A 13480-nucleotide genomic window follows, 5' to 3' on the forward strand; every position below is an offset into this window, starting at 1 on the left:
CTGATCATGGTCTCTAAATTCATGAAAGAGACAGACGATGAGGACAATGAACAGGCCTTCGAGAGATGAGGAGATAGAGCAACCAGAAGACATAACATCATACTATGGTTGAAACAACTAAAAAAAAAAAAAATAGATGTAAAGAAATACTTTTTACAGTATAAGAGGTGGAGGAATGGAACGGAATGACTGAGGACATGGTTAATGATGCGAAAGAATGTTTAAGTGATGGGGTTCACAACTCAGATCTCCCCATCCCGTGTGAAACTCCTCCTCCCCTCCTCTTCCCCCAACATAAAACAACTCCAACTCCCCTACCCCCACCCCCGTACTGTACAAACGGGTAATTGCACCCAACTGTTTCCTGGTCTGCCGGTATGTGGGACGAGGGCTCCTGATCCGAAGCCGTGAAATGGTCCTCCACCTCCCGGGGAAGGGTGGAGAGAGGTTTAATTCCGAGAGTGAGCTTCTATAGAGGAAATGGAAGGAAGGGCCTCTCGATCGGAGGTCCTCTGGATTGGCCTCTGACCTCTCATCCGTAAACGGTCAGGTCAAAGGCCAGGTCATCATCATACACCAACCAACCTTGACGATCACCACCAGCATCCTCTTCGCCTGTCCTTAACATCAGCCACGGACCTCTCTCTCTCTCTCTCTCTCTCTCTCTCTCTCTCTCTCTCTCTCTCTCTCTCTCTCTCTCTCTCTCTCTCTCACTTGCCATACAGACACTTCATGACGAGTTAAAGTGGTATTCAAAGAGGAAGTATATGGCAATGGCACACTTCCATCGGGCTGCACTGCACACACCTAAAGTGACGTCCTTCGTCGTGCGGGAAGGTGAAGGCTTATTTGAGACAAGTCCTCCTCTGTGGTTTGGCAATGGCAGTGCAAAATATCGACATGCTGGTACAATAATGAAGTAAGGACGAGATATGGATATAAACTTTAAGAAGCTGTTCCCAGATACACGGCAAACAAAGGAGCAACGGAAATCTAGTGTTAACTAGAATGGCAAAGTGAGCTCATTATCAACAGAATGACAACAGAGGCCACGTCGCAACAGAAGAGTGACACAGACATAATTGTCTACACCAAGGGCGATACAGTCCTCATCATTAGAGACACAAGCATGGTATCATCAGGAGAGCAACAGATGCTTAGGATCAACAGAAGAACGATGTGGATGAATATCAACAGAAGAGGGACGCAGGCCTAGTCTAAGTTAATAGCGACAAAAACCAAGTGTCATCGAAGGAACAGCTAGACCTAGTGTCATTATGAGGCAACCAACATAGGCCTAGGGCTAACAGAAGGGTAAAACAGGTCTTATAATCAACAGAAAAAATAACATTATTCTCAATATATGCCCAATGTCATTAGAAAATACAAAAGGCCTTTAGTGTTACAGGAAAAGCAACACTGGCCTAGCATCAACAGAACACAGATCTATCAGCAACAGAAGAGAAACACCTTCCTAACATCAACAGAATACAAGTCTTATCAACAGAACAACAGCTTCCTGTCATGAACAGAATACAGGTCCCTTATCAACAGAAGAGGAACATGGGTCGAGCATAAACAGAACACGAGCTTATTTACGAACAGAAGAGGTAGCCTTGCAGAAGTCTCGTATTGGTGTACCTGCATCGTAGACTTACACAAAGCCTGGTATAATTTTCGACTTACTCACGGAAGCCTAACTTAATCTACGTCGTAGTGTACTTGAATCTTAGGCCTACAGAAGTTTAGGATTACAAGGAGAGAGCGAAGAAGGCGAAGTAAAAACAGAGTCTATCAACAACGTTGGCCTTGTAACTGGAGAACGACGTACACCTATCAACAGAAACAAAAACAAAAAAGATACGAAAGTTTCCACACGAAAGTTTCCACGGAAGACGAGCATAAGGCCATGCATCAACACAAGACCCACCCAGGCCTAGCAACATGGGAAGAGAGCGCAATAAGCCTAACCTCAGATGCTCCCCAGACTGGTAGTGGACGACGGGTGGTCACGGCCAGTCAAATCGCGTCATCACCCGCCGCTCCCCGTGTGTGTTGTTGCTAACCTAAAGTACCGACTCAGCGCTGAGAATTCCCGGATGTGACTGTTGCCGTATCGATCTGTGTGTACTCCCGCCAGATCACACACACACACCCTCATCTTTGCCTCTCCCAAATGCTGTGGGAGATGTTGCCATTCCTCTGTATGTTCTCTTTATTGCACATGTTTCTTGTTTTTGTCTGATATTTTCATTTTGTTTTCGTTTCCTTCTCAGAGTCCAAACCTCTTCAGCAATCTCCGACGTTTCCACTTGCCACACCCATTTTCATACCCGTAGCTCGCCATAAAATGGCTCCTGCCTTAAAATGTCCTTTTTTTAATGGCTTTCAATTATCCGCTGCTCCACAAGGCATCTCTGAACCTGACGTCTACTGTTTGAAAACATTATAGCTTCAGTGTTTATGGCGTATGTCGTATTTTCACTGAATATCTTCAGCCTTTGGATGAAGTTAATTCAATGTAGCTATTATTATTATTATTATTATTATTATTATTATTATTATTATTATTATTATTATTATTATCATTATTATTATTATTATTAACAGCAGTAGTAATATCGTATCAATATATGTAAAAGTTGTTAAAAAAAAGCTATATATTTAAAGCGTAAATTTGACCCATATATACATTATGAGGATATATCGCCAAGCTGATAACTCCATTCAAGATATATAGAGTCGGCTGAGAAGATCCAGGCGGAGAGGAACAAATGCTTTGTCCGAAGGAACTGAGCCGCAAGGAGGGAGGCCAGCGGCCACAGTCTCGACAACATTGGAAGAAGGAAAAGTGGAAATGTATTTTCAACTGTCACGTCTCTGAACCAGTTCAACAAAACTGGTACTTAATAGTCCAGTGAAACAAACACCAGCAAACAAACTAACAGAAATACAATGAAGGCAACAAGCAAGGAATCTAAGAAGCTGTGAAATATTTATTTTCCTAAACAAGCCAATTCTAAGAAAAAACAAAAAACAAAACGGCAAACGCAGAACTATAAAAAAGATGAAAATGTTGGTGGTCTGCTACGAGAGAAAAGTTTATGAGGAAGGGGACCCGCTCTTGCATGAGCTCTTCGTATGCAAAACACGACAGTCGTACGCATACATACACACGACGCTCCTAAGCGTACGCCCACTTTCGCCCAGAGAGGAGGATAAGACTAGCATTCTCCGTACCAGCAGACCTGGGATTGTGTTTTCCCGTCCTGTTCCTTGTTGAGCTGGGGTCGCCGATTCATCCACATGCAAAATTGATACCCCCAAAAGGTGTATGTCTGCACATGATCCAACCCCATGCAAACGTGAAAGTTCAGTATCATACATATATGGATAGACAGACAGACAGGCAGATCTGCGAGATATATTCTACACTGATATAAAAGTAGGTAGACTAAGGTTTATTCAATTCCCATTTTCCTTTAACGCGACGTCCGTTTTCCTTCCATAGGTTTGAACTTCATCCTCTCCCAGTTCATCTATATTTCAAGGACTGCTCTGTCCTTTCCTCTTTCTTCCCTCCTGACTGACTCCCTCCCTCCCTCACCACGAGCTGTGTTTGATTCACGGTCGATCCCCCTGCGACCAGGCAGCGGGATAAAACACATGACAACCCCCTCCATGCTAGAAACAACGCAGTGTCAACATAGGGAGAGAAAAAAAAAATCATAATTAACCTGTTCTTTGTCAGGCATTTTTTTTTTTTTTTGAAAAACAACTGTAATATTATTTTTACCAGTAATATTAAATACAAACATTTTCAATGAGAAATCTCTCTAAAAATAATAATTTTTGATGTTATTCGTGATACAAACATTTTCAATGACAAATCTCTCTAAAAATAGGGTAATAATTTTTGATGTTATTCGTGAGTGCGGTGACCAGCAACACCATTCGAACACATGATTGATACTTTTATGTACAGTGAAAGTTAACGATGCATTTGTCTGTGTCTTCCTCACGTTGGGCAACATCCCTTTAAATAATGTACGTCAGGAAACAATAATTCACTATTTCATAAATCAGGGTGGCACAGCTGCTAGTGTCTTACATGCTCGTCCATTCTTTCATACATCAGGGTGGCACAGCTGCTACTGTCTTATATGCTTGTCCATTCTTTCATACATCAGGGTCGCACAGCTGCTACTGTCTAGCATGCTCGTCCATTCTTCGGCGAGTACACTGCTTCGAGAACCTCCAGCTCTCCACGTTCTGTCTCTCACTATGACTCGAAGACACGGCAGCAAAGAACAGGGACTATGATGACCCGACCGTCCACCTGTGGTATATCTTTACCATGGTCTTCGGCGGTTCTAAAGCATTTGGCAGGGTGTGGCACGAGCCTTTGCGCCCTAAGCTTCATTCTTATTCCTTTTCCATTTCCATCTGTTCCTTTCGAGTCATCAAGACAATAAACGATCAAAACCCAATTTACGTGATTTTCTTGCACGTTACGTGTTACTCGTTTTCTGTGGATAATCCCGGGGTGTTTTCCTGCATCGTTGTCATACACTACAAATGCTGCATGTGCGGTTAAAATATCTTAATCTCACTTAATCTTACTGAAGCTAATCGGAAGCTTAACCGTATTTGCTTGAGTGTGTGTGTGTGTGTGTGTTTTCACCTTACTGTAAGGCGGATTTCATCATTTCCCGTTTACACCACTTAACTTCAGCAAGACAGTACGACCATTGGATTTGTTAGCCTGACCTTTGACCTGATCCTCGGGCCACGGGTCAAAGTTCACCCTAATACTCAAAAAAGTCTTCACGTCGTGCTCACGTATTCTAACTCGCTTCTCGAAAGCTGTAAGTAAAACTGCCCATTCGAGACCCCGAAATCATTCCCACTTGACTGTTAAATCGGCCTTTCAGGTGCAGTGTGTGAAGTTATAAGAGAACTAAACCCATTTAACGGGTCACGAAGCCAAGTCTTTTCATGTCCTCAGATGACCGAATCTTTCCACATGTCACGGCCTGGTAGCCCCGCGGCTCTTATCAGAGTCAGGCGGGCGGACCAAGGCTACCATCACCGCCTCCCAACGTAAAGTTTACGTCTGTCTTATTCATGGCGTCTTGATGAAACAGACAACACCTGAACCCGGTCATTGCCCGCTGAATGTTTCAGCAAGACGCCACTCCCGGCCCATACCGCCTGAGGGCGGCCATGAACGCTGGTAGCAAAGGTGTCCCGAGTCGAGGTTGCGCACTCGAGCCTCTTCTGCTGGAGTGATGGCTGAGGGAAGGGTGGGGTACCGTGGTGCTGCTGCTGCTGCTGCTGCTCCCGGCTAGACAGGGACACTGTGGGGCCTACTGTTTCTTCCGGCTGAGGGGGGAGGGGTGACTGGGGTCCTACTGCCTCTTCCGGTCGAGGGAAAGATACTGCTTCTATTGCCTCTTCCGCCTGAGAGAGGGACGCTGTTGGTCCTAATGCCACTCACGGCTGAGGGAGGGACGCTGTGGGTCATAGTGCCACTCCCGGCTGAGGGAGGGACGCTGTGGGTCATAGTGCCACTCCCGGCTGAGGGAGGGACGCTGTGGGTCCTAGTGCCACTCTCGGCTTAGGGAGGAACGCTGTGGGTCCTATGGCCTCTCCCGACTGAGGGAGGGACATTGGGTCCTAAGGCCTTTCCCGGCTGAGGGAGGGACGCTGCCGGTCCTACTGCCACTCCCGACTGAGGGAGGGACACGGTCCAAAGGCCTTTCCTGGATGAGAGAGGGACGCTGCGGGTCCTACTGCCACTCCTAATTTACGGAGGACACTGGGTCCAAAGTCCTTTCTTGGATGAGACAGGGACGCTGCGGGTCCTATTGCCTTTCCCGGCTGAGGAAGAGACACTGTGGATAGTGCTTCCTTCATCCGAACACAAGTGTTACACTATTGCCTGCCGAGGCCTTATGGTTGTGCATGTGTGGAAGACTGTGTGGCAGTCGTCAAAGCAGCGTCAGTAAACATCGAGTTAAATAACCTATTTTGCACGAGGGTACGACCCTTGAGCACGATGGCATGACCCTTGAGCATGATGGCACGACGCTTGAACAAGATGGCACGACCCTTGAACACAATGGCACAACCCTTGGGTATGGAGGTCTTACCTTCGAACTGATTCGCGAAGCGTAGGTCTACACCCATCCTGTGATATCACATCCATAGATCGTACCGTCGTGCTTGATGGTTATTATATATATATATATATATATATAACAATGTACAGTACGAAAGATACTAGTATGGGTAGGTATTACCAATGGTAAATGTGAAATTATTTTCATAATTTTGCTTGCCATCGTCCAACTGATGATTACAATATGTGAATACATTATAAAAACTTGATTTTTAGTCATATTAATGCATAAGTGTGAAAAGAACTTGACATGGATAATATCTTTTAAGAAATAACACATTCCAAGAATAATCAAACTCGCTGAACTTCTCTGAACTTTTTATTTTGTAATATTTAGTCCACTGAGGTCAAATATGTGCGCAATACCATAAGGCAGAACATGAGAGTGCATTAAGACCAAAAAAATAAGTAGACACTTGCTCTGATTAATGACTTTTTTTTCAGGTATTTCCTCTGAGTCCATCTTGCACCACGGCCAGTACAGCAAGTTTGGGAGGAGAACAGAGTCAGCCGCTGAGATGGGAACGTGGTTTGCAAGAGAAGCCGGCAGCCGGGATGAAGGAAGTCTTAAAATGCCGGCAGCCGGATCTCCGGATCCCGGATCCCAAATTACAAGAAAACGGTGGAGGTAATGAGACAATGTCTTTCACTGTAGAGTCTTGAGCCTCATTGGATACAGCGCTCTGTTGTATAACTATGAACCGGGTCGGAGACAAAACTCTGTACAGAGTCGAGAGCCAAGTTGCAAACATCGCAATGTAAAGAGCCAAAAGCTGAGTCGCTAATATATATCAGGGTCAAGAGCCAGGTCACTAGCCATCACGAGGTAGACCCAAGAGCCGGGTCGGCAAAATCAGTCGGTGCAGAGGCAAGAGCCTGGTCGGTAACATCATTCGACAGAGCCAAGATCCGGGTCGCAAACATCGCTCGACAGAGCCAAGAGCAGCGACGCTAACATCACTCGGAAGAACCATGCGCCGGGTCGCCAAATTCACTAAGAGGAGCCAAGAGCCGGGTCACCATTAATCACTCGGTAGAGCCAAGAGCCGGGTCGCCAAAATCTTTCGGTACAGAGCCAAGAGCCAGGTCGGTAACATCACTCGGTAGAGCCAAAAGCAGAGTCGCTAACATGACTCGGCAGCGCCAAGAGCCGGGTCGTCAAAATCACTAGGTAGAGCCAAGAGCCGGGTCGCCAAAATCACTAGATAGAGCCGAGAGCCGGGTCGCCAAAATCACTGCAGAGCTAAGAGCCGGGTCGCCAACATCACTCGGTACAGAGGCAAGAGCCAGTTCGCTAACATCACTCAGTAGAGCCAGAAGCCGGGTCGCTAGCATCACTTGCCAGAGCCAAGAGTCGGATCGACAACATCACACGGTAGCCCCAAGAGCTAGGTCGCCAAAATGACTCGGTACAGAGCCAAGTCGTTAACATCACTCGGTAAAGAGCCAAGAGCCGAGCCACCACCATCACTCGGTAGAGCTAAGAGGCAGGATGTCGGGATGTTCAGTCGGTACATATACTAGAGCCCCAGATAAAGAGCCGGCAGCCATATAAGATCAACCTTTGCAGAGCCGCCTCTTAATTCTATATCTAATGCCTCTGTTGGCGTCCCAAATGTCGACCTAAGTCATATGAACCTTAGGCTTCGCATTTATGAAAGTGTGGCCATTAATGTACTCCAGTTATGAGGGAACACATAAATTTCAGATGTTAATATTTAACCGCGTGTTCATATTAATTTATGTAAAAAAAAAAAAAATGCTGTAGCACTGGTTACTAATAGATAAAAAGTTATGAAGAGGTAAACGTACTTTAAGTCAACGGCGATATCACTTCACCGAAAATCAACAAAAATCATGAGATTTGGTTAACTTAGTATGAACATGTATATACACTACGGGAGTTTACTTGAATTAAGCTTTACAACGGTCAAATTTCCGAAAAAATGGGAGTGCTTTGAAGATGAGGACAATATGGGGCAAAGTAAACCAAAATAAGGCATCAATAAAAATGTATAGCAACTGTGTTAATCTCACATAACCTTTTCCCTAATACACGAAACTGACTTTTATTGACTCCCGCTGCCTTCAGTTGGTGCATCTGTTGTGAGCAAGTGTGCTCTCAAAAGAACGCCTCCAGCACTTTCTCATCTCATAATTGTTAAAAATATTCTTAAACATATTCGTTCAGTGACTATTAGACGTAGGAAAATACAGTAATGCTTTAATGAGTTTTTCTAGTAAGATCAAAAGTCTTTATCTGAACCTGTTTTCTACGGCTGCCCAAAATGGGCTGAATGAGACGACCTCTAACAATGACATATTTCTCAAAGAACGCCTAAAACAGTGTTTTACGTTGCTCATCGCCAAAAATTTCCCTCATCTACAAAATCCCTGCGCGCCTCCGAGTTATCATTCAATGGGGGAAACATATATATACATTCCAACCCAGTGGTGTTAATGCAGAGTACCGAGTGTAAACCAGTTAACATCGCCATGGACCTAAAATACGCTTCCAACCCACCATTAAGGCTCTGTATATACCTGATCCATCCGATGAAATTAGAAATGGAGTACTGATAACACGCAATCACCACCACTTTGTCAGGAACACAGATGAGTGGGAGTAAGAGTTTGAAGATTACCTCTTTGAAATTCTGAATGAAGTACTGTATATCCTTCGACGGGAAGAGATGGTATTTGTGAATGGCTAGTTTAGATGTAAGACTCTCCGAAACGAGGTTAGTTTAACATGCCTGCTTGAAGCTAGGCCATAGCTGTAAGCCTGCTTGAGTTTGGCTAATTCACCCAGAAGCTGACTTCACGAGAGGTTTCTTCAGTTACAAGCTTGCCTTGCGTTACGCTCATTCAGGTAAAATGTACTTGTTACAAGTCAGGCTAATACTAAGATAGTTCAGCTGTATATTAGAGTGAGACTCAGGTGGTAGTTTACTTACATCTTCCTCAACCGAGGCTTATTAAACACAAGTCTACTGAGGTTAGGTTGGTTTTACCACAAGTCTGCCTCAAGCTAAGCTAGTCTAGCCACAAGTCTGCCTGAAGTTTGGCGACGTCTTCTTCAGTCCAGGTTATAATACCCAAAAGTCTGCTTTGGGTTAGACTGGTTTAGCTTCAGGTCTGCCTCAGGCTAGGGCAGTTTAGCTACTAGTCTGCCTGAGGCTTGGTTAATGTGGCGACAACTCTGCTTGCTTCATACTTAGCTTGTTACACCCATGAGTCTGCCTCGGGCTAGAGTAGTTTGGCCACAGGTCTGCCTCAAGCTAGGTTAGTGTAGCCAGAATCTACCTCAGGTTAGGCTGGTTTAGCATTAAGTCTGCCTTAGACGTGTTGTTGCGTCCTATGGTCTCAGTAACTGTAATGACAAACTGTCATAAACTGTAAGAAAACTATCTGTACAAGTGAGGAATAAACTGCTGAGCTGTAAATATACCAGGTCTAAACTCAGGGGCCACCAACAATTATAACAGGAATATAAACAAAAAAAATAGGAGAGTTTCTTTAACCTTCTTTTCTTTTTTAATTCACACAGCTACGAAATTATTCCTTAAGGCTAATAAACATATTGACCATGATAAAAAATGAGAGAAATGTGTACGCTTTTATGTTCACCGGTCACTTTCATGTCTTTCAAACTAGTGTATCAAAGTCGTGTAATGCATTACAGTGTCTGGAAACTGAATGACATCATGTCTCACGAACATCAGATAATCATCACCAAACATTAACTTCTTCAGCACGAAGGTACAACCCCTTATGGGTCCGGTCAAATGTCAGGCCATCGTATGCAAGTGTTGTAACGTCGAGCTCAAGAAGACAATTTGTGTCCACGTTTACATCCATGGCTACCTATCTGCGAACATGGTGGATGCAAATTTCCTTCTGTACATTTTACAGTTTGGGTTACATGTGTGAAGTAAATGTCTAACATCCCCAACTTATAATGTTTCTATGCTTATCAACTTCTGGACATTTCTTTGCGGATGACTTGCATGCACGAAAGCAAAGACGTATTTGTGTGAGCAAAACATGCAGCCAACTAGAGGGGCGTCCGGGACTTACATCCTGGGGGAATTTTCGGATTAATGGCTGTGAAATAACGCAAATTCATGAACTCTACAGTGAATGATTTTTTTTTTTTTTTTTTTTTGCTTATCACTGATCTTATGAAGAATATAAAGTGCAAATGTGTTAAACTTTCTATATCCAAAATACACTCCAGAGTACAACTCTGTTCGTCCTTATTGTATATATAGCTTCGCTGCATCTTTTATGTATCAATGGTATAATTAAATCGTATTAAGTTTGAAACGTATTTACATACGTTTCAAACTTAATAATCTAAACCGCAGTATACTTCTGGGCATGTCTCAAACATTTTAAGCAGAAAAGTAACTGTCAAATGGCTTTAGAATACAAGTCATATATGATTATCATGACCTGTTTTTGGTTGTGCATGTTAACTAGCAGGTCTGCCAACGTAAATTCTCCAGATGTATGTTTTCGTGTGAAGTATACATAACAGTGCATAACACTTCCGTCAAACAGTGTCACTCTTGTGCATTGTTCCTGACACGTACAGTATTGTACTATAACAGACACTTGATATCCTGTGCGTTTTTCTCGGTATGGGATTAACTTGTCCAACGCCTTGCACAACCTGTGGGAAATTACACAACTTACGCTGACGAGCGGAAGAAAAGGTAACTAGATGGGTGTTACCGTGGAACACTTGTATTACCAGCAGTGCAACACTGTTATTAGAGTGGAAGTGAAAACAATGGAAATAAGTGCAGTATTGCTATTAGAAATGCATGAACAAGAGGAAATAACTGTTGGGGCAGTATCAAAAACATTTATATTATGTTCCATGGCGAAAGATGGAAGTTTCTTCAAGTTATGCCCCGGGTCGTCACGTTTCAGGATAAACGTACTTATAAAGAGCATAATGTTATCTTAGGCCAAATCCAGAGTCATGGGCCTCATGTCATTCGTTTCTTTAGGTGCCTGGGAACAACTGCGTGACGTTACGTGAATGTCTGATTAAGACTTCTCGAGTTACGAACAATGTTAAATTGCACTTTTAGTGTGGATCCTGGCAATGATGCAGGACAAAGCGACGCCAAAGCGTCCGTTGCATGCGACGCAGGCGGTATGGAAATTCGGCAGGATTGACAGGCCTGTGCTTCCCGCTGTGGTGGCAACAGTGTCTGCTTTTCCGTCAGTATATCTAGCTTGGGTGAAGGGCTCTTGGTGGCTAATTCTGGCTGTGCATACAGTGACTGCGCCTCCGCGTAAAGGCAAACAAAAATCCTAGCCAATTACCTCACGTGCGGGGCATAAAATCGTTTTCTTATGTCCTCGTCGATGCCACACATTAAAGGGACATAAAAATATAAAAGAAATACAGAGAACCTTTAAAGATTGGTGCAAGTGTTGAGAAACACTTGAAGCCGTACAGGATGGCAAAGAACCCCGGCAGAAAAACTTAAAAGTAATGAAACTGCAGATAAACCTTGTGTACTTGGAAAAAAATAATTCTTCAGTAAGCGGACAGTAAAATGTACAAAGAATATACGTAATGGAGGTGAAGCTGTTGTACGATGACAGTCCCTATACAAGAAGAGTAAAGGACCACACACACACACACACACACACACACACACACACATAGAACACAGGCGGGTTAACTGCATAAGACCTACAGACCCATCACTGGGCAGCTCCTAATTACACCCATCCATGTTCACATGGTTCTCTCCTGTTTACATCCAAATCACTGTTATCTCCACTAAGTTGGTGATCAGACCCACTCATTAACAACCCTCTTTCCTCACCAATGTCTTCCTATCTTCTTTTTATCTAACCTTGTCTTTTCCTATACAGATGGTTCGAGTTCTGGTTTTAATAGTTTACTGGATCTATATGATAATGAACTGTACGGTGAAAAAAAAATAATGTTCCTAACCTAGTGAAGATAAAGGTATAATGAATATAGTGAGGTTGTGAAGATTAACGTGTAGTGAATGACGTAATAATGATGATCGTATGGTGAAGATGAGGGTGTGGTAAAGTTGGAGAAGATGGAGGTGTGGTGAAGATGTAAGTCAGAGAAGATCTGGCGAGTCATAAAGATATAGATTAATGAAGATGAGTGTGTAGTGAAGATGGCATTTTTTCACCTCACTATCAAAAGGACCTAATAGAGATAGAAAAAAGGAGGCCGAAGGAGTCTAAACTCAATGATATCCTTGAAAGTACTTCAAAATAAATTTTCTATGGTATCACTGTGAAATAAATCAAAGACATTCGTCTAGAGAAGCTTTGTCCTTTCTAACAACTGGATGACCAAACCTGAACCGCACAGGGCGAAGCCTTACTAAGGCCAGACACAGTTTTAGGTTCACACCCTGCAGACCTATACTTACACACTTGGATACGAACCTAAATTTTCCATAAGAGTTATTCCTCATGCTGATACACTGTTGCCTTAACTTTCAATCTCGGTAAACCATTAGTCCTTAAACCCTTCTCCCATGTAGACTTATTGATTTCGCTTACCGCATACCACTACTTCACGCATATCGATGTTAAACTGTTCTTGCAACTTCTGTATTCACTATGGAAGTATATTACCGTGCAAGTAGTTCCGGGCTGAGGGCTTGGCGCCACTGAGGCGAGAGTTAGGGTCGCGTGGGTGTCGAATACCCTCGTATATGGCGCTTGTGAGGGAGATCCGGACACACACACATCACAAGCAGAGTAACGAGACAGAGATGAAAGTGAACACTGATCGTAAACATTACAAGATGTTGTGGTGAAACAGTGAGAAGGATTACTGGACATCCATTATGATGAACGAGTCTTAAAAGTATAGTGATGGTGTTGGAGAAAGGGAATCCCTCATAACCCAGAGACAGGTAGGCTGCAGAAGGCGATGGATATAGGGAATCCCTCATAACCCAGAGATAGGTTGGCTGCAGAAGGCGATGGATATCAAATGACTTGAGAAACAGAGAGAGGGTGTACATTAAGGAGGATGTGTGAGAGTAAGGAAGGTCACAGTGAGGGAGGTTGGTGGTGTGAGAGCGATATGAGCGTCGAGGGAAACTGGGGGATGTGGTGAGGGAAGAGATATGTGGAGAGGCCTCTATGTGGGCCTTCCTGTTGGCTGCCGACAGATACAGTCCATCAGACAGGCTTCGAGGTCATCGCTGGGGATATCATGCTACTCACATCACGATTTCTTATTCTTTCGTGACTTTGTACACAAAACCT

General features: G+C 43.8%; 1 long non-coding RNA gene across 1 annotated transcript in view; it reads left to right on the forward strand.

Annotated features, from left to right (window-relative positions):
• Nucleotides 1-7348, forward strand: part of LOC139763420 (uncharacterized) — a 38327-nt gene extending 30979 nt beyond the window's left edge. Inside the window, exon 2 of the long non-coding RNA XR_011716118.1 lies at nt 6629-7348. This is a non-coding gene — a long non-coding RNA (uncharacterized lncRNA). The remainder of the gene's footprint in view (nt 1-6628) is intronic.
• Nucleotides 7349-13480: the final 6132 nt, after the last annotated feature.

The sequence above is a fragment of the Panulirus ornatus genome, chromosome 3 (genome assembly GCF_036320965.1).
Source record: "Panulirus ornatus isolate Po-2019 chromosome 3, ASM3632096v1, whole genome shotgun sequence".
NCBI classification, from domain to species: domain Eukaryota; kingdom Metazoa; phylum Arthropoda; class Malacostraca; order Decapoda; family Palinuridae; genus Panulirus; species Panulirus ornatus.